The sequence below is a fragment of the Pinus tabuliformis genome, chromosome 2_1 (genome assembly GCF_031772625.1).
Source record: "Pinus tabuliformis cultivar Carrire ecotype Pingquan chromosome 2_1, CPIR1, whole genome shotgun sequence".
Lineage (NCBI taxonomy): Eukaryota > Viridiplantae > Streptophyta > Pinopsida > Pinales > Pinaceae > Pinus > Pinus tabuliformis.
Window position 1 is genome coordinate 853,768,851 of NC_142299.1, and position 22,230 is coordinate 853,791,080.

The window sequence follows — 22,230 nt, forward strand, 5'->3', positions numbered from 1 at the left end:
ATACAGACAATTCTTGCTCTCTCAGCGCAGATGGGATGGAACATTCATCAGATGGATGTGAAGACTGTGTTCCTCAACAGATTCATTGAGGAGGAGGTGTACATTGAGCAACCTGAAGGCTTTGAGGTCTTCAGCAGCGAGTCGCATGTGTGCAGGCTCAAGAGAGCGATGTATGGGTTGAAGCAAGCACCACGTGCTTGGTACACACGGATAGACAGCTATTTCACAGGACTTGGATTCTCCAAGAGCGAGGCGGATCCTAACCTATACCAGATTGTGGTGGGGGGTAAGTTGCTTATCATTGTACTGTATGTTGATGATTTGATTCTAATGGGTGATGAGTTGTTGATACTGTCATGCAAGAAGGATCTTGCTACAGAGTTTGAGAGGAAGGATTTGGGCCTCCTTCACTATTTCCTAGGATTGGAAATATGGCAGCGCAGTGGTGGACTGTTTGTTTCTCAGGGCAAGTATGCTCGGGAGATACTGGAGAAGTTCAACATGCATGGCTGCAAGCCTATTGATACTCCTCTTCCTGGAGGTTGGAGGAAGGAGGATGCCACTTCGAGAGAAGAAGTGGATGCCACTGTTTATCGACAGTTGGTGGGGTCGCTGATGTATTTGGTCAATACACGACCTGATATATGCTATGCAGTTAACCAGCTTTCACAAGCTATGGTTAAGCCTACCAAGCTCTTCTGGAAGGTGGGCAAGCATGTATTGCGCTACTTGAGAGGCACAACGGGATATGGTTTATGGTACAGACAGGAGGATGAGGTGAAGCTATGTGGCTTCACGGATGCAGATTGGGTAGGGAGCCCAATGGACAGAAAGAGCACATCAGGAGGGGTCTTCAGTATTGGATCGACAACAGTTTCTTGGTACAGCAGGAAGCAGAGATCCATGGCACTCAGTTCAGCGGAGGCCGAGTATGTGGCAGCAAGTTTGGCTGCATGCGAGGCTATATGGATGAGGAAGATCCTGGTTGGTTTGTTCGGTTCTCATTTGGATCCTACTGTGATTTACTGTGATAACCAGAGTTGCATTAAACTCTCGGATAATCCTATATTTCATGATAGATCTAAGCATATTGACATCAGGTACCATCATATCAGAGATTGTGTGCAGTGGAGGATCATGTTGCTTTAATACATTCCAACGAAGGATCAGGATGTTGATATTCTGACGAAGGCTCTCACCAGGAGCAAATTCGAGTACCACCGAGGCAGGATAGGGGTTGCTGATAATCCATATCTTGTCGAGAGGGAGTGTTGAGATTGCAACAAGATGATGGAGCTTAGTGAAAAGAGTCACCTTCACTAAGTGGGCCCGCAGGCAAATTATGGCGCAAGTTCTATTTTTTATCCCAGCAGGGATGATCACAGTGTGGGTGACCACAGTATGAGTGATCACAGTGTGGGTGACCACAGTATGAGTGATCACAGTGTGGGTGACCACAGTGTGGGTGACCACAGTGTGAGTGATCACAGTATGAGTGATCAAAGTCTATTTTTAGACTGGCTGTCAAAAATAGAAAAGTCAAATATTATTGTCTCATAATAATATTTGGACTATAAACTTGATCTTATTCTCTTGGAGCACTTCAGGATGAGCTACGGATGTGGTACATGCAGATCCCAGAGGTAAATACGTGGTTACCTATGGGATGACTAATATTTGCATGCAAGACTTCAGTTAGAACTCAAGTGAGTTGAGTTTAGTGGACTGGAGGTGCAGTTGATGGAGTTGTGTTCAGTTTAGCTTTGTTAAACTGGTTGTATTTAGTCTAACTGGCAAATACATTAGAGATGAGTTGGGTGAATTAGTTATTAATTAATTCACAAGTTATTAACTCATAATGCAACTATAGAATACATCAATTAACTCAGTTGCATGTCAGTGCATGTTCAGTTCAGTAGGGACAGGTGTTAGAGGATCAGATTGCTATCAGTTGTGACTATAGTTGTGCATGATGATTTGCACAATCAGAGGGATTGAGTATGCCAATGAATTGGACAATATCAAGAATTGTAGCTTGTGCTCACGTCCAACACAGTGTGAGTGATTCTTTTCAGGTGAAATACGAGTTTGGTAAACCATTCTCATCAGTTCTTGAGCAGGTATTGAGCTCGAGAGGCAGGCAAGCAGTGGAATAGATTTGGAGATCAAATCTGAGCTGTATTGTGTGTAACAGGTGGAGTTGGTACTGGATTGCTTGTGATAAGCATTGTACTTTTTAATGTTACATGTTCTCAATCATTAATATACAGATAGTGTGGGGTTTTTAGCGAGATGATTTCCCCGGGTTACATACTGTGTTAATGTGTGAATGCTCTTGATGTTTTATTGTTATTGATGCTGCTATATTGATGATCAACGTAGAGGAGCTTATGTATTGTGTATGTATTCCGCAATAGTACATGATCAGGATAATCTCCATTTAATGTGTTAAATTATTCAAAATTTCTACAGGAAAAACTTCTTTAGTGTATTTGGGTCATATTGTTGGAGGAGGTGAGTTGAAAATAGATCCCTCCAAGGTTGATGTAGTTTTGAATTAGACAAAGCCCAAAACAGTTACTGAGGTAAGAATTTTTTTGGGAGCAACCCAATATTGGAGGAAATTTATTGCTAACTTTTCTTCTGTCGTAGCTCCTTTACATGCATTAACACGCGTGAAAAAGGCCTTTTAGTGGGGAGGAAAATAGAAAAAGGCATCTGATGCATTGAAGGAAAAGATCAGTTCAGATCTAGTACTTTCACTTCTAGACTTGAGATTGTCATTTGAGATTCAGACTGATGCTAGTGACTATGCCATGGGTGCAGTCCTCATGCAACATGGTAAGCCCATCTGTTTTCATTCAAAAAAAATTAATGGTGCAGTGATTAATTGACCTACATATGACAAGGAATTGCATGCATTGGTGCAAAGTGTGAAAAAGTGGAAAAACTGCTTGATGGGTAAGGAAACAATCATTCACACTGATCATCAACCATTGCAATTCTTGCAATCACAAACAAAGTTGCAACAATCAAGGCACTTTCGTTGGATTGGTTTTCTTCAACAATTCCACAGTCTTGGTGATAAGATATAAGAAATGTATCTACAATAAAGTTGTTGGTATGATTTCTAGGCCTATTGTTACTACTACTACTATTCTTAGGCATAATTATGTTTTGCATGAGAGCTATGTTGAACAATATGCTTTAGATAGTGATTTTTAAGATGTATATGCAACTTTGAGTCAAGTGAACCAAGTAGAGGAATTGGATTATCATATGCATGATAACTTGTTGTACCATCTTGGTAAGATTTGTATTCCATAGGGAGAAAGAGTCAACATCATAAGAGAGGCACATACTTCTCTTATTGTTGGTCATTTCGGTGTAAGTAAGACAGTGGCACATCTTCAGAGGTATTGCTATTGGCCTCGTATGCTTGAAAGTGTGTCATTTTTTATTAGAGGATGTTCATTATGTGTTGTTAGTAATCCTAGAAATATAAAGGTAGGATTGTACACACCACTTCCAGTACCTTCTCGTCCATGGGAGAGCGTTTCTATGGACTTTGTTGGAGTAATTCCTATGTAAAAAAGGAATCATGATTATCTTTATGTAGTTGTGGATAGGTTCAGAAAAAAGGTGTATTTTGATGCCATGTAAAAAGAAAACCATAGTTGAACAAACTACTCAGTTATTCTTTCACAATGTATGGGTGCATTTTGGATTGCCCACATCCATTGTTAGTGATCGATATTCTTGCTTTGTTGGGAACTTTTGGTCAAGCTTGTGGGGATTCAAGGACACAAAATTGAAAAAGAGTACAACATTTCATCCTCAAACAGATGGTCAAACAGAGATGGTGAACATGACCCTGATACATCTTCTTCATGGGTATTGTAGCAAGCATCCTAAGCTATGTGATGAACATTTTCACTACATTCAACATGCTCACAACTGGGCCAAGCACTCTTCAACTCAAACATCACCATTTGAAGCATGTTTGGGATACTTTCCTAAGTCTCCTTTGGATTTCATTTTTGGAAAGGATGTTGCTATTGATGGTCATAGTGACATAGACAAAGCAAAAATTTTCATTGAACATCCAATTGGTACGTCAAAGAGTTCAAGAACAGATTGAAAAGAGCTAAATCAAGTACAAAACAAGGCACGAAAAGCATCGTGTATATCACGGTTTCCAAGTCGGCAATGAAGTTTGGATTCACATTAAAAAAGAAAGGCTTCAAGGAGAAGGTAAAAAACTGAAACCAATTCAATATGGTCCATTCAAAAGTTTAGAAAAGATTGATGATAATGCCTTCAGGTTGGATTTTCCTTCATATATGCAAATTTGTGTTGTTGTTAATGTTGAGAATTTAAGGTTGTATGAGCCTCCTTTGATTGAAGATCAAGGAGAGAATGCTCAAATTCCTTCAATTCAGGATTTATCTCCTAAATGCCTTGAAGAACTACAACAAGACACCATTCTTGACAGAAGCACAAGGACTTCAAAATGAGGGAATGTGGAGTACCTTCGTGTGGGGCTCAAAGGAACAAATCAAAGTAAAGACAAATGATTGAGATTGGAAAGGTGAGGGAACTATACCCTCATATACTTGTCAACTGAAAGTGATATTTTGGGGTCAAAAATCTTCTAGTGGGGAGGAGTGATCAGGAAGACGAGATCTACGCGGAGCTTCAAAAACAACTGATAGTTATCAAGAAACATGCACCTTAGATCTAGCATTACATTGCTTTGCATGATAAACCAGAACTAGTGTGAAGCAAAAACCATCACCGAACCTCGAGGCTTTGTGCCACATATTTTCCATCCAAACAAAAATAAACACAAAATGGAGCCTAACATTGGGCCAAACCGAACTAAGAGAACTAACTTGAAAATCACCATAGAGTCGATGTGTTAGATCTTGCTACATTAGAATCGCATGGTTGCCATGTTGGTGCCACATTGTACCTGGGCACTGCCTTAAGCTTGCATGTTGCTAGTGTCCACCGGAATCTCCTACAAGATGTTGTAGCCGTAAGGACTAGGGCGAGGAGGGGAGGAAGGAGGAGTGTCGACCATCGAGGGGAAGGGAGCATGGGAGGGAGGGGGATGAGCCACAAGAGTGTAGGGGACAAGTGGATATGAGAAGCTGACAGGAGGGGAGTACGAAGGAGAGGGAGTAAGAGAAGAGGAGGAAGGGATGTTCAATGGGAATTTGATGTGGAGGACTCTGGCCAGGTGTTTGAGCGTGGAGAAAAAGTGGATCTACTAGGCTGAGAGCTCAACTATCTAGCCAAAGGATTTTAGCCTCTCTTGGGCTCTCTCCTTAAGTTGGTGGGTGAGAAGGTTTCAGAGAACCTAGAGCATTGGATGACCTCTGCGAGTCTCCACCTCCTCCATGGCAAGAAAATATCTTCTAATAGACTTTGGCATGTCGTTGTAACACCCTCCTCCCACATATACCAAAGTAACCATGCCAACCGGGGTAAACATGAGATGAGAGTCTACTACCATTATATTCGACCTCCTATGCGACCTTAAGGAAGTGGAATCGACGAAACATCACACACGGTCATCCAACATCAACAACAAAACCCTCAGGAGACAAGTCGACCACTCAAACAGCCTGTCCCTGGGTCCCGCTATGGTTCTAGATCTCTTAAGCCATAGTCTCTCTCATGCTATGAGTAAGGAAGCAACCAGCAATCCAAAGTCGCTCTCATAGGCTTGCCTGCTAGTGACTAGGGACCAAAATTTCCATTTTTGTGCCAGCGACCCTGGGATTTAAGCCACTTTTTCAGGCCCAGAGCCCAGGCCACTACCCAGAATAGAATGATAGCTTAGAATCAATAAAAATACAAGGAAATAATGATGCGCAAGCAATAAATTGAACAACACCATAATCAGACCCCTACTATCCATGATAGGCATTTCGTCAAACATATCATCAACATGTAACCTACATTAGTAAACAACAGAATTAAGTGTAGGGATCTCATACTTATCTGAGAATCGCTATGAACCGTTGTTCCCTCTTGTCATTTGTTTCATTATCATCTATTAGGTCATAGACACATTATCCATCTATATACAAGTAAAAACATGTTGAGAGCCATACATAGTTGTTGTCATAAAATATACATATAACCAACATAATAGGAACAAAAATACCATAAACATATCAACCATAAAAATCCACATATACATCAATCCATATACACATGAAAATCAAGGGAATGAATTTTTCATTAATGACTACAATGAACCAACCAGAGATGAAACAACCACGTTACACCTAACCATACATTGGCTGAGCCAAGTCTCTCTTCAACCAATCACCCCGTGACATATTCCAAGCATGAATGTGGGACTCATAGAAGACACCAAAACCCCAGTCAACATGGATGCCACTAGAGTTCTCTGCCTACACCGTGAGGAATTTGAGTGCCTCCTAGTCTCTCAGGCTTTATCGTGAATCCACAGTCCAATCCAAGGATCACTAGGCCCTACACCGAGACATACTCTCCAGGCTTTACCGTGCATCCCATCCTGGGACCACTAAGCCCAACGGAGATAAAATCCACTTCTTGGATTTATCGTATATTCCGCCATTCACCGGCAAGGATTCCTAAGCCCACCGAGGCACACAATCTGGCTTTACCGCAACCCATGGTCTGGTTCAGGGGTTACTAGGCCAGTGGCTTCGTGATCCTCTATCCGGTTCAGGGACCACTCAAACCTTGTGTTTGTCAATTCAGAGATCCACCCCACTCAGCTTTGAATCCAATCCAACCATCCCACATAAATTGAATGAGAGAACCCATCTCATCAAAGCTATCAGGAAATGGCAAGGCTAGGCTGAAAATATTGTCAGACCTAGCAAAACCCATGCCATGGTATAAAAGAAACACATGCAATCCCATGCATGCCAAATCTAGCAAGGAAAATACACATGCAAGTCGATACCTGCAATTAAGCCTGTTGTAAATGCTTGATCCTGGCTTTCCCTACTTGATATTTGCTTCCTCTTTACTTATTTGCCTTTCTTGCTCCAATTCCAAAGTGCTCCAAGAAACTCTATGTCCAAGATAGATAGAGAGAGAGAGAGAGAATAAAGAGAGAGCTCCAAAATTCAACTGACAAAAGGTTACCAACTAATCCTCAGAAGCCTTTTTATGAATGAGGCCTCTATTTTCTTCATTTTTCATTATTTTCCTCCTCACATGCAACCTATGACCTTTCACCTTCCTTTTCTGCTAATTTCCATTATTTTCGTAAATAAATGTGCCAAAAATGTCATTTTTCCTTTCCAAAGCCTTAGCCATTGCCTTTGTCAATTTCCTTAGCCGTAAACAACCAAATGAACACCCCCTAGGATGTCTTGCCCAAAATTCAGCTTGGAATAAGTGTCCCATCAACCGTGGTTACTGTTTTTAGCTTTTATTACATGGAATTTTCACTAGGGTTGTTACAGAACCCCCCCCCCCCCCCCTTGGGGGACACCGTCCTCAATGTTTAGTCACACATATACCTCAACAACCTACTGAAACAAGACATATTGCTTGATGCAATATTTACAATGAAATATATGCTCAAAACAAAACATCATGACAACATAATAACATACCGCATAATGGAGCTTTATAACACAACTCATTACGGTATTTACAATGATCATCCTATTGAGTACCAACCCACTTGACATCATAACATCATTATAACATAACCACATGATATCACAGTAACATGACAACACAATAATAATAACATGAAATCCATACCACATAGTGGAGCTTTATAACATAGCTCATGGCGATATTTACATCCATATACATATGTACATATAGCAACATTACCAAAAATATATACCAAATCATATACCAAAGCATATATCAAAACACATATTAAACACAATATCTAAGCATATATCAAAACATCATATAACATATACCAAACCACCATAAAGCATATACCAAACCACCCTAAAGAACATATCAAACCACCATAAAACATATACCAACCCCCATAAAGCATATACCAAACCACCATAAAGCATATACCACACCACCATATCGAAGTTGCTTTGCCTCAACCAACAAAAAAGGAAGGATACATAACCCGCATCTGATCCGCCATCTCCCGTGTAGCTTCATTGGGCCCAAAGTGCTTCCATTTCACTTCAACTTGCTCAATTTCTTGGTTCCAGAGCATGAGCACCTTTTTATGCAATATACACTGAGGCTCCGGCTGGAATTATCCATCTGGTTCCACCTGCAATACAGACCAGTCAATCACATGATCAACATCCTTAACATACTTCTTAAGCAAAGATACATGGAAAACATCATGGACTTTCACTGTCCGGCGCAGTGCAAGTCGATAGGTTACTGGTCCAATCCTCTCAATGATACTGAAGGGTCCGAAAAACTGTGGTGCCAACTTAGCACATGATCCAATCCGCAAGGAGCTCTTCTTCAATTTAATGCGCAAGTACACCTGTTCCCCAACCTGGAACTCCTTGAACAACCTGCTCCTATATGCATAACCCTTTTGCCTATCGTATGTCTCCTTTAGATTCTTCTTGATCACCTGCATCTCATGTTCCATGTCTACCAACATATCTGGTCCAATCAATACCCTTCTAACCATATCACTCCAACTAATGGGAGTGTTGCAACTCACCCATACAATGCCTCGAAAGGACTCATCCTCAATGACTCCTGATAACCGTTGTTGCATGTGAACTCTGCCAAAGGGAGATACTCTTCCCACTTTCGTTGTTGATGCATTACATACATCCTCAACATGTCCTCCAATATCCTATTGACCCTCTCTGTTTTCCCATTTGTCTGTGGATGATAAGTTGTGCCGAAGGCCAACTTTGTGCCCAAACCTACACATAACTCCTTCCAAAACTTGGAAGTGAACTTCACATCCCTATATGACACGATCTTCTTTGGAACCCCATGTAGTTTATCTACATCTCTGATGAATAACTGTGCCACATCGCTAGCTAAGAATGTAGACTTCACTGGGATGAAGTGTGCAACCTTTGTTGACCTGTCCACAATGACCATGATGAAATCATGTTGCTTCACCATCTTTGGCAACCCTATGATGAAATCCATGGAAATAACCTCCCATTTCCATTTTGGTATCACGATCGGCTGTAGCAGTCCACTTGGATGTTTACACTCTGCTTTCACTCGTTGATAGTCAAAACACCTCGCCACGAACTCTGCTACATCCCTCTTCAAATTCGGCCCATAGTAGAATTTCTTCAATGTTTTCAGGGTCTTCTGATAACCTGGGTGACCTGAATATGGTTTCGAATGAAACTCCCTCAAGGTCACCTTTTTGAGCTCACTATAGTCTAGCACATATATCCTGTCTCGAAACCTGACCAATCCATTCATTGTGAGACAATAATCCATACCTCGTGCACTTGCACCTATACCTGTGCCTATACTACTACCTATATCTGTACCACTACATGTACCTATACTTGCACCTCTACTAGTATCCTATTGTAACCTGTGCACAATATCCATATACTTGACATCCTGTTGACCTGCCTCCAAGTTTTTATCTTGTAAGTCTGTCCCATAGGAGCTCATAGCTCCCAAGTGATGTACCTATACCCGTCTGCTAAGAGCATCTGCTACCCTGTTATCTTTACCTTTGATGTACCTGATCTCGAAATCAAACTCGTTGATCGTGGCCAACAATCTAGCTTACCTGGCATTCAGATTCAGCTGGTCAAACAAATACCTCAACCCAATGTGATCACTCATAAGTACAAACCTCTTGCCAAGAAGATAAATGCATGTATGATCGCTGCTAACTCAAGATCATGTGTCAGGTAGTCCTGCTCATGCTCGTTTAGTTTCCGGGACTCATAGCATACCACTTGTCCATCTTGCGTAAGGACTCCACCAAGCCCTCTATTGCAAGCTTCTATGCATACCACAAACTATTTGTCTGGATCTGCAATTTGTAGCACTGGTGCATGTGTCAACAATTGCTTAAGCTGCTCAAAGCTAGCCTCACACTCCTCTGTCCATTTGAACTTCTTACCTTTCCTTTGCAATGATGTAATGGGATAAGCAATCTACAGGAACTTCCTAATGAACCTCCAATAATAGCCTGCCAAACCCATGAAATATCTCACCTCGTCCATCCTCTTAGGAGCTACCCATTCCATGATGGCTCTTATCTTCTCTAGATCTAATGAAATTCCCTCCTTGGAGACAACATGTCCCAAATAGTGTACCTCAGTCTGAAAGAAACTACACTTGCTGAGCTTAGCATACAATTGATGCTCTCTCAATAATCTCAACACTGCTACTAAATGCCCGGCATGCTCTTCCTCATTTTTATAATATACCAGTATATCATCAATGAACACAATAACAAACTTATCCAAATATGAACGCAACACATTATTCATTAAACACGTGAATGTAGCTGGAGCATTAGTTAAGCCAAATGGAACAACAACAAACTCATAATGCCCATACCTGGTCCTGAATGCAGTCTTGTAAATGTCCTCCTCTTTGATGTGTACCTGATGGTATCTAGATCTCAAGTCGATCTTCGAGAACACTGTTGCTCCCTTCAGCTGATCGAACAAGTCATCAATTCGCGGCAAAGGGTACTTGTTCTTGATAGTCACTTTGTTCAATTACCTGTAATCAATGCATAATCTAATAGTACCATATTTCTTCCTCACAAACAAGACTGGTGTGCCCTAAGGTGATACACTTGGCCTAATGTATCCCTTATCCAACATTTCTTTTAACTACAACTTTAACTCAACCAACTTAGGTGTGCTCACCCTGTAAGGTGAGTTCAATGTTGGAGTTGCCCCTGGCACTAACTTGGTAGAAAATTCTACCTCCCTATGAGGTGGTAACTCTGTAATGTCCTCAGGGAATACATCCTGAAACTGTTGCAAAATTGGATACATGTTCAACACATCTACATCCTCAACCTCCTTACCCTTATCACTAGAAATGTGTACTACAAATAGCTTGCACCCCTTCATGCGAGTACACTTTGCTTGCATAATTGTCACCATCTTAACTGATGTGGATTTATTTTTACCCTGTAAGATTGTTGGTTCCCCATCATCATCAACACACTCAATATCTTTGTCATAGCAGTCTACCTTGGTTCTATGTAGATACAACCAATCCATGCCCAACAACATATTATATGATCCCAACTATAATACATTTACATGTGTTGCAGTAGGCATACCATTCAAGTCAAATGCACAAGCTCTTACCCAATGATGAACTCGCTTCTTTGTACCTATAGCCAATTACACTAACCAAGACTCTACATGCAATTCCTTATTCAAACCACACTTGTCCACCAATTTAGGACTAACATAGCTATAATTAGAACCAAGGTCAATCAAAATAGAAATAACTTGATCACAAAGCTTACCATCCATCTTAATGATAGATGCTTGGTGTTCTACCTGCCTATCGTCCACGACTGCATAAATATGAGGAATAAACTAGCCAATATCCCCAACAGTCTGCGCCTCTTGTGCACTGTATATCTTAGGCCCACCACCATGATGCTGCAGACAATCTCTCCTAAGGTGCTCCTCATGGCATTTCCAACACTCCAACTGACTAGTAGCTTCACCATTATGTTCTTGTTCTTGTTGTTGTGACCCATGTCCCTATCTAGCTTCATTAAATCTCTTTTGCGATGCCACATTTTCTTTCCCATCTGCATTCTGACGCCTTGTTCTCTTAGGCTGCCATTTACCTTTACCTTTGTCCGTCCCTTTCCATCCTTGATGGGATTCATTCTTATGCTTTGACTGCTCATAACAATGCTTCAATTTCCTAATGAATTCCTCAAGTGATCGAGGCTCATCATACTCAATCCGATCTCTAAATGCTAATGGCAAACCACTATCATCAGTAAGATATGGTACATACCTTAATAGCTCCAAAAACTTGATCGTGTACTCTTCATCTGTCATCGATCCCATCTTTAGCTCATAGAATTCTTTAGCCTTACTATCATAGTACCTCTCTGACAAGTACTTCTTCCTGAAAAGTCTCTTGAACTCCCACCAACTCAGGTCATCTATCCCGATGTGTCTAACCCGTTTAACTTCTTCCCACTAGATGTCTATTTTACCTTTCAAGCCGAAGATAGTTATTCTGGCCTTCATGTTATCTGTGTACTCATGCAACTCAAATAATTTGTTCATCTCGAGTAACCAAGCCTTTGCATCTTCTGACTTCTTCACATCTCCATCAAAAGTAGGTGGTTTTGCTTTCTTGAATTCATCTGGCAAGTATCCCCTATCATTCCTCCTGTAAGGATGATAACGATGACTATCATGATGTCTATCAAAACCAAAACTAGAATAATACCTGTACTCATCGCCCCTCCTATCTGGAGTGTTCAACAACCTGCAATCTCTCATTGTATCAGATATATCCGACCTATGTCTACTAGGAGACCTACTGCCATATGCCCCATTAGTTCCATCCTCATGTCCATGGTTGATCCGAAGTGGCCCTTGTTGCTACAATTCTAACAAACTCTGAAGAAGTATAACATTAACCTCTGCCTGTTTCTCTTGTGCCTTATGATATGGTCATTATCTGCCTTACAACTCGTTATCTCTTCCTTTAAGCTTCTCCAGAAGGATTCCCAACACCATACCGCTTTTCAGATTTGTAGGGAGACTCTTTGTAGTCAACCATCTTGCTAGCCATTTGATATTTCTTCCTGCAATGCATAATATGTCAGATAAACCAAATCACAATAAATCGACATACCTTAGTATAGCTCGGGGAGGATACCTTGTCTGCAAGATCTCCAAATCAGCGTGATACATGTATAACATAATCATAACAACATATAGACATACACAAATAAATGTATTAACGCATAACATCACTCTAGCTAAGGTCTAGTCATCAATGCAAGGCCATATCAACAATGCATGCTATGACCTCATTCATGACAACAACCATTACTTCATTGTACACATTGCCACATGCAACCAACATCATGCATAAGCAATGTCTAATTAACTACACCTACGCATAAACGCATGTAATCGAGCATAAGCGATCAATTCTTGTACTCAACCTACAAGACTGAAACATGTAATCAAATATTCAAGAATGTAACCTAACATACAAGGATGTAAGTAGGTGACATAAAATCAATCATGTAAGTGACATATAGCCCATATGCAACGAGTCACATACTCATGAAAAATACATTTCACAAAGTCAATATCAAATTCTCCATGGAAACATTACTACAACCATAATCAATTATCAATCAAATGCAACAAGCACATGAAATGAAAGTATTATGAAACCAACTCAAAAAAAGATAGAAAAGATAGATCAACACCTTAGAAATAAGCCTCTTTGAGGGGGAAACCTCCTTTACATTACAAAAATGAACAATTCTTAGATGATACAAATCAAAATACCTCCTTTCTATATATAGGAGTCTAAGGGATCATAATATAATCAGAGCCGACATAACAATAATAATGTAAGGGCATAATAATAACAGTAGTGGGCTTCTATGGGGCACAATAGTAACAATATGGGGACTACATGGGTACAAAAATATAATAAGGGGGTTGTACTAATAACAATAAGGGGTTACACTAGTAGTATAGGGGCCTAACATGCCCCTTTCCTTCAAAAAGTGTTGTCCTCAACGCTTGAGTAGTTTTTAATGCTTATGTATAAAAAAATTGTCCTCCCATGTGGAATATTCAGTGGGTAAGTTCTTCTACTTGATGAGATACTCTGAAATTGATCGATTTCCTAGCTGTCGGGTTCTTGTTTCTATGACTACTCTAGGTTCCAATATGATTTTTCCTTCCTCTTCAAGTTTTGGCAATATTGTTTGAATTGTGATCTTCTGCAACTTTTGAATGAGTGGCCATACTTCTTCGTCCTTCTTCCATCCATCCCTTGCTTCGTTTATCCAATCTGGTTGGATAATAGAAATAGCACAAAACAATGCTTCCACATCCTCATCCTTTCTTGAGAGTGCATCTGCGGCAAAATTTTGCTTCCCTTTTCTATAGATGATGTCAAAGTGATAACCCAACATATTTGTGACCCATTTTTTCTGTTCTTCTAAAGATAATATTTGTTCTAAAAAGTATTTAAGATTATCATGATCCATTTTTACCTTGAAGTGTCTTCCCATTCGGTAAGGTCACCATTTCTTAAGTGCACATAGTATTGCCAACATTTCCTTCTCATAAATAGCTTGCTTGAGATAGCAGTAAAGATGCCCAATCACATACATCAAAACATTTTTCACTACGATGTTGATCTACCTGTTGTTTGATTCGATTTTGCACCAAAGTGGCATTATCCTTTAAAAGTTGGAGAACTTGTTGTTGATGCTCGATGTGATCTTTCACTGCTTGAACCTTTTTCTTCTTGATATGTCCTTCTATCTTGAGAGTTTGAGGAGTGGTAATTTCTTCCAATGCTTTACAAGATATGGTTGGATTCATTTCTTGATGCTCGATGTGATCTTTCACTTCTTGAACATTTTTTTCTTGATATGTCCTTCTATCTAGATAGTTTGAGGAGTGGTAATTCCGGCCAATGCATTACAAGATGTGGTTGGATTCATTTCTTCTTTCTTGATGTGATCTTTCACTTCTTGAACCTTTTTCTTCTTGATATGTCCTTATATCTTGAGAGTTTGAGGAGTGGTAATTCTTGCCAATGCTTTACAAGATATGGTCGGATTCATTTCTTCTTTCTCTGGGGTTGGGTCCTGGCGTATATTCTCTTCTTTTGATGTTTCTTGATCCTTTTCTTCCTCTTCTTCATACTTTATGTAAAATAATTTCTTCTCAGCACACTTATGACCTTTAGTGCATTTGCGATCACAATTGTAACAAAGCCCTTTTTCTCTTTTTTCTTCCAATTGTTGTGGTGTAACCCTTGTAGGTTGTGGAAGGCTAGGAGAAACAACACTTCCATATTCATAATTGTGAGGGGTAGAATTCCTTGTTGCCATAATTTTGCTTTCCACTTTGTAACAAAGCCATTTTTCTCTTTTTTCTTCCAATTGATGTGGTGTTTCTTTAAAGAAGGTGTTGCTCTTTGTATTCTCATAATGTGCTATAATTTCCTCCGTGAAAATTGACCACGTAACAAGTTCTTTACGAGAACAAAGCCCTTTATACCATAAAAATTGATCTTGTTCTAAATATGACGCTGCAATACATACCTTTTGTAATAGTGGTACACCATGTAGATCAAAATATTTCTCCATCTTTAGTATCCAATTTACCGAGTCCTTGCCATCAAACTTCCTCATCTTGCTTTTTCTTGATTTTAGGAGCTCGATCTTGAAACGACTATAACTCTCTAATTTCAATTCTTCCAGTTCTAAAATTACGACCTGCAGTAGCCCTCTGTGTCCTCTTTCCAATGCCACCAGTCTAATCCAAATTGGATTCTCCAAGGAAGAGTTATGCCAAATCTCCCACGGTGACCTGATTATAGACTAGTTCAGTAGAGCGAACTTGTGCCACGTGCCACGTGTCACTGTTTCAACCTTTGGATCCGAAAAATGTATACAAGAAACTACAGTCTGTCCTCGTTCTGTTACTTCTTACGAAATTTCAATCTAATGCTCAAAATAAAAGTTATGACTATTTTCCCCAGGTCACCTGTTTGGAATGTAATTCGGGACTCTGGAAAAAGGCCAACTTCCTCAGATCATATCTCCGCAAATATAATGTGAAACGCTTTGAAATTCGGACCCGAGGTTCATAACGATTTCAACCCAAATGGGTTATTTTTTAGCGTCTGAAACGTCACAGAAAAAAGTTATAGCGCAAATTCCACGATGACCGGTTTGGAGCAGCGAAACCCTAGAATCCAAAGCTCTGGTACCAAATGTTATGAAATTGGCTCACAAAAAGATAGAAAAGATAGATCAATGCCTTAGAAATAAGCCTCTTTGATGGGGCAACCTCCTTTACATTACACAAATGAATAATTCTTAAATGATACAAATGAAAATACCTCCTTTCTATATATAGGAGTCTAAGGGGTCATAATATAATCAGAGCCGACATAACAATAATAATGTAAGGGCATAATAATAACAATAGTGGGCTTCTATGGGGCACAATAGTAACAATATGGGGACTACATGGGTACAACAACATAATAAGGGGGTTGTACTAACAACAATAAGGGGTTACACTAGTAGTATAGGGGCCTAACATAAAGTGTAAGAGACACACATGCAACTGAAATGCATGCATGACCAACACACACACCGCCCATCCAGTCCAAAAGTTGAACCATGCTCTGATACTACTTTGTAACACCCTCCTCCCACATCCACCCAAGTAACCATGCCAACTAGGGTAAACATGAGACGAGAGGCTACTACGATCAGATTCAACTTCCTATGTGACCTTAAGGAAGTGGAATCGACAAAACATCATACACAATCATCCAACATCAGCAACAAAACCCTCAGGAGACAAGTCAACCACTCAGACTACATGTCCCTGGGTCCCTCTGTTGTTTTGGATCTCTTAGGCCATAGTCACTATCATGCTATGGGCAAGGGAGTGACCAACAACGCAAAGTCGCTCTCACAAGCTTACCTACCAATGACCAGGGACCAAAATTTTTGGTTCTGTGCTAGTGACCCCAAGATTTAAGCCACTTTTTCAGGCCCACAGCCTAGGCCACTACCCAGAATAGTGTAATAGCTTAGAATCAGTAAAAATATAGGGAAATAATGATGCAAAAGCAATAAACTGAACAAGATCATAACCAGACCCTTACTAGCCATGACAAACATTTCATCAAACATATCATCAAAATGGAACCTATAGGTGTAAACAAAAAAAATAAGTGTAGGGGTCTCATACTTATATGAGAATCACTATGAACCATTGTTCCCTCATGTCATTTGCTGCATTATCATCTATTAGGTCATAGACACATTATCCATCCATATACAAGTAAAAACATGCTGAGAGCCATACATAATTGTTGTCATAAAATATACATATAACCAACATAATAAGTACAAAAATACCATAAACATATCAGCCATAAAAATCCACATATACATCAATACATTTACACATGAAAATCAAGGGAATGAATTTCTCGTTAATGAATGCAATGAACCAACCGGAGATGGGACTACCATGTTCCACCCAAACATAGATTGGTTGAGCCAAGTCTCTCTTCTTCCAATCACCTCCATTCCATATTCCAAGCATGAATGTGGGACTCATAAACACACCAAAACACCAATCAACATGGATGCCACAAGAGTTATTTGCCTACACCGTGAGGAATTTGAGTGCCTCCTAGTCTCTCAGGCTTTACCATGCATCCACAGTCTGATCCAGGGATCACTAGGCCCTACACCGAGACATACTCTCCAGGCTTTACCGTGCATCCCATCCCGGGACCACTAGACCCAACAGAGATAAAATCCACCTCTTGTCTTTACCGTATATCTCGCCATTCACCGACAAGGATTCCTAGGCCTACCGAGGCACACAATTTCGCTTTACTGCAACCCACTGTCTAGTTCAGGGGTTACTAGGCCAATGGCTTTATGATCCTCAGTCTGGTTCAGGGACCACTCAGACCATGTGTTTGTCAATTTAGAGATCCACCCCACTCAGCTTCGAATCCAATCCGACCATCCACATAAACTGAATGAGAGAACTCATATCATCAAAGCTATTAGGAAATGACAATGCTAGGATGAAAATATTGTCACACTTGGAAAAACCCATGCCATGGTAGAAAAGAAACACATGCAATCCCATGCATGCTAAATCTAGCAAGGAAAATACACATGCAAGTTGATACCTGCAATGAAACCTGTTGTAGCTGCTCGATCCTGCCTTTCTCTGCTTGATCTTTGCTTCCTCTTGACTTCTTTGCCTTTCTTGCTCCAATGCTAAAGTTCTCCAAGAAACTCTGTGTCCAAGAGTGTGTGTGAGAGAGAGAGATTAATAAGAGAGCTCCAAAACTCAACTGACAAAAGGTTACTAGTTGATCCTCATAAGCTTTTTTATGAATGAGGCCTCTATTTTCTTCATTTTCCATTATTTTCCTTCATCTTCCTCCTCACATGCAACCTGCGACCTTTCACATTCCTTTTCTCCTAATTTCCATTATTTTGATAAATAAATGTGCCAAAAATGTCATTTTCCTTTCCAAATCCTTAACCATTGTCTTTTCAAATTTCCTTAACCATAAGAAACCAAATGAACACCCCCTAGGATGTCTTGCCCAACATTTAGCTTGGAATAAGTGTCCCATCGACCATTGTTATTGTTTTTAACTTTTATTACATGGAATTTTCACCAGGGATGTTACAACCGTAATTGAACATCGCAATGATGGTCATGTCGTTGAAGGTAGTGGGGAGACGCCCACGACCTTTGCCTCTGTCGAGGCATCAACCTCTCCCCCCTGTCACGATTCATTATTTGTTGGCAGTAGAGCCAGAGCTAGAGGGAGCACTAGAGGGAATCACAAAGGGAGAATGAAGACTGGAGAAGGGAATGTCCATGGCTTTGGTCAATTTATTGCAGGAGCGCGGGAGCAAAGGATCCCAGTGCAGGGATAGTAGGAGCTAGTGAGGTGGAGTAAAGGATGTGACTACCACTTGGTGAGAGAGGCGAGCCAAGTGGAGGTTGCTGACAGATCTCGCGAGCACCCGAATCAGAGGACATTATATATATATATATATATATATATATATATATATATATATATATATATATATATATATATATATATCTAGGAAGGGGAATTAGCCCCTAGTTGCACTCATTATCAAATTTAAATATGGTTATGGAATCATTATTAGTATGTGCCAAGGCAAGATTCTAACAATCCATTTGTGTGTTGATCACTATTAATTTAACATTGACCAATGCAATTATAATGTTTAACTTTGAAAAATAAATTTTATTTTTCAATATCATTAAAAAAAATTTCTCAAACATCTTATTGGGCCATAACTTGAAGGCCTTATTGCAACATTTGCACAATATAATGCCATGTGGATAACTCACTTAGATATTTTTATGCCATAGTTTATGGATTATGATTGCAATTTATGTATGATTTTTAGATATTTGTGTAGTGACTTTTACTACCCACCAAAATTTATCCAAGTTTTTGTGCTTGAGCAAACAATTTAGTTATCCACTTCACATATAGGTTGTTTTGTATATCAACCATTATTGATTTAGCATTCACGAATGTAACTTATAATTATTTATGCAATTTTTCCTAGAGCATAATTTCTAACTTGATTTAGAGGGGAAAAACAAAATTATAATATAACAAATTGAATTTTATTATTTTTAATTTTTTGTTAATAAATGAGTGAAGATTTAAATGTTTACACTACAACATCTATATTACTTTTAACTTTTTATTATTTTTTAATTAACTCGACATATAAACGTTTATGTCAAATATTTTTATTTATTTATTTATGCTAAATGTTAAACATTTATGCCTACACATCTATTTCTATATAATTTTTAATTAAAACTGAAATTAATATTAAATTAAATTTATTAAATATTAAATATTCACACTTAACATTTACCGGTACTAGACTCTAAATAAACACAACCACACAACCACTTTTTTATCCCAATATAAATTATAAACCAACGAGGGATATCTCACGTATGATATAGATTGTACACAAACAAGTGCTAGTGCATTTCATGTCTTTATCTTGATTTCATTCCATGCAAACTACGCTAGCCTGAAGCCTGAAAATAGTGGGCTCGTACGCTTTTGTTATGTCATAGGAGTCGTCTACAGAGGCGAAGGAATTGCTCAGACGATCAAAAGTGGTCGGAATGCGGGTAAAAAAAATTCAAAAAATCTTGTAGATGTAGTGTTTGAATCATGTTTTTGATGGTGGAAATGGATTCAACACCATCAAAAACGTCTAGAACACCTAAAATTATGAATTTTAGAAACTTTTACTTAGATTTACAAAAATCCCTGCCAAATTTTTTCCAAATATAACCAAAATTTCCATAACTTTCAGAGCCAAAAAAACACAATTTTTTTAGACTACAGATATTTAAATTAGCGAAGGAATGGTTGAAAACTAGTTTTTTTTCTTTTTTTTGTGAACTTGGTAGTACTTTTGCTATTTATATTTGATTAGCGCCAGTATTGCAGCAAGAATGTTGCAACTCCTGGGCTACTAGCTTTACTTATCAACCCGAGGTTCGTACAAACTTGAAGGTGACAGTGCTATATGCACAAGTAGAAGTGAAGGTTTTTCCTGTTGTCACTTGTTCATCTCGCAAGAGACCCTAGGGGTTCCAAGCCAGACTTCTATAGAGTCAGAAGAAGCTTGATTCTTTGATGGAAGAAGAGAAAATCTGTTCTAGGAGAGCTATTCTACTGCAGTAATCAAGAAAACAACATGTAATGCTAAATCACACCATATCCTAATTAAACATTTAAACAACTAAACTAAGCAAAATTGTTAAATCAACACTAACCTAATGTTGTTATCTAAGTTACAGAAGTAAAGAGCATCAAACTAAACTAATGAATAAGCAAAGAAATTAAACTAAAGTTGTTTTTGCATTTTTTGTTTTTTTGGTAAAATCAAGCATGCAAGGAGTTAAGAGGAAGATCAAGCGAAGATTGAAATCAATGAAAGGAGGACGTAACGAAGCAGAAGTTCGGTGGAACTGTTGGATCGTCGGGAACAGTATAAATGTGAGATGAGTGGCGGAGATCTTATTGCAGAAGATTACGTGAATAGATGGATGAATAAGACTAATCGAAAGATGAATGGCAAAGATCTTATCGCGGGAGGTTTAAGTCGAGAGATGAACGAACAAGGCTAATCCGAAGATGAATGACGGAGATCCTATCAAGGGAGGTTTAAGTCAGGAGATGAACGAACAAGACTAATCAGAAGATGAATGGTGGAGATCCTATTGCGTGAGATTGAGTGAATAGATGGATGGACAAGATTAACGAAAGATGAGCGGCGGAGATCTTATCGCGTAGGTTAAGTGAATCGATGAATGAATAGGGTTAAATGGGATATTGAGTGGCGGAGATATTATCGCAAGGTTTAAGTCAATCGACGGGCGAACATGATTAAGTCACATGGCGACAAAAGGAAAGAAAATGTGTGGAATGATGGAGCGGGTTTCCGTAGGCAGTAAGCAGTTTCTTGTGCGCCCTCAAGGCTGTAAGCAGAATTCCAAAATTTTGTGCAATTAGCCTAACTGGGTGACACGTAGCATGAGAAAACCACTTTTCTCACATGCTCTCGGGTGGATATCGGTCATGCAAGAATCCGCGCGAGATTGTGCGATAGTCGTTGGATCAGGCGAGGTTGATCAACAGTGGAGATCGGCCAAGCTGGTTGGCGATCGAGTGACGCGATATCCGTTGGATCAAGGGCATGGCAGATCAACGGTGGAGATTTGGAGTGCATAAAGTAGGTGGAAGAATTCACGATAGCTGTTAGATCAAGCTAGACAAATCGACGGTGGAGATCTAGAGAGCATAAAGTCAAGCGTTGAAATGAATCGAATGGTGATTTGTCAGGTTTGTTGTGGATCGGACAGTAAGGAGATATACGGTTATTATCCGCTTAAGGCGTGATTTATTGGCTCGTGCTTAAGTATTTCGTGGTGAAGGAAATGTGAATATGAGTGAGATCTATTACAGAATGAGAGTGATTGAAGATGATAATGATGAAATGAACCAAAAATTGAATTAAGACAAGAAACTCCAAAGCTCATGCGATAACTAGACATCTGAAACACAACCAATCTACTCTACCCTGCTGTAATGAAAATGCAGCTACTTAAGCGAATGAACGATTAAACAATGAATCTATGCGCTAGCATACATGTATAGTAAAGAAGAGCCTTAGCTGCTAGGGTTGGGCCCTAACGCAAGAGCTTCAGCCCCCTGAGTTAACTTAGTGCTGGCTCAAAACAAAACTCATTCTTATTATCAAAACAATGGATTACATCAAAAATTGTCGCAAGTCTTGCAGCTTGAAAATAAAAATAGAGTTTTACAATCAAAAGTCCAAATAAAAATCGAATCCTGCTGACGTCCTAGGCTTCTCTACTTATACTTCTGAAGTCTCCAACGACTTCCTTA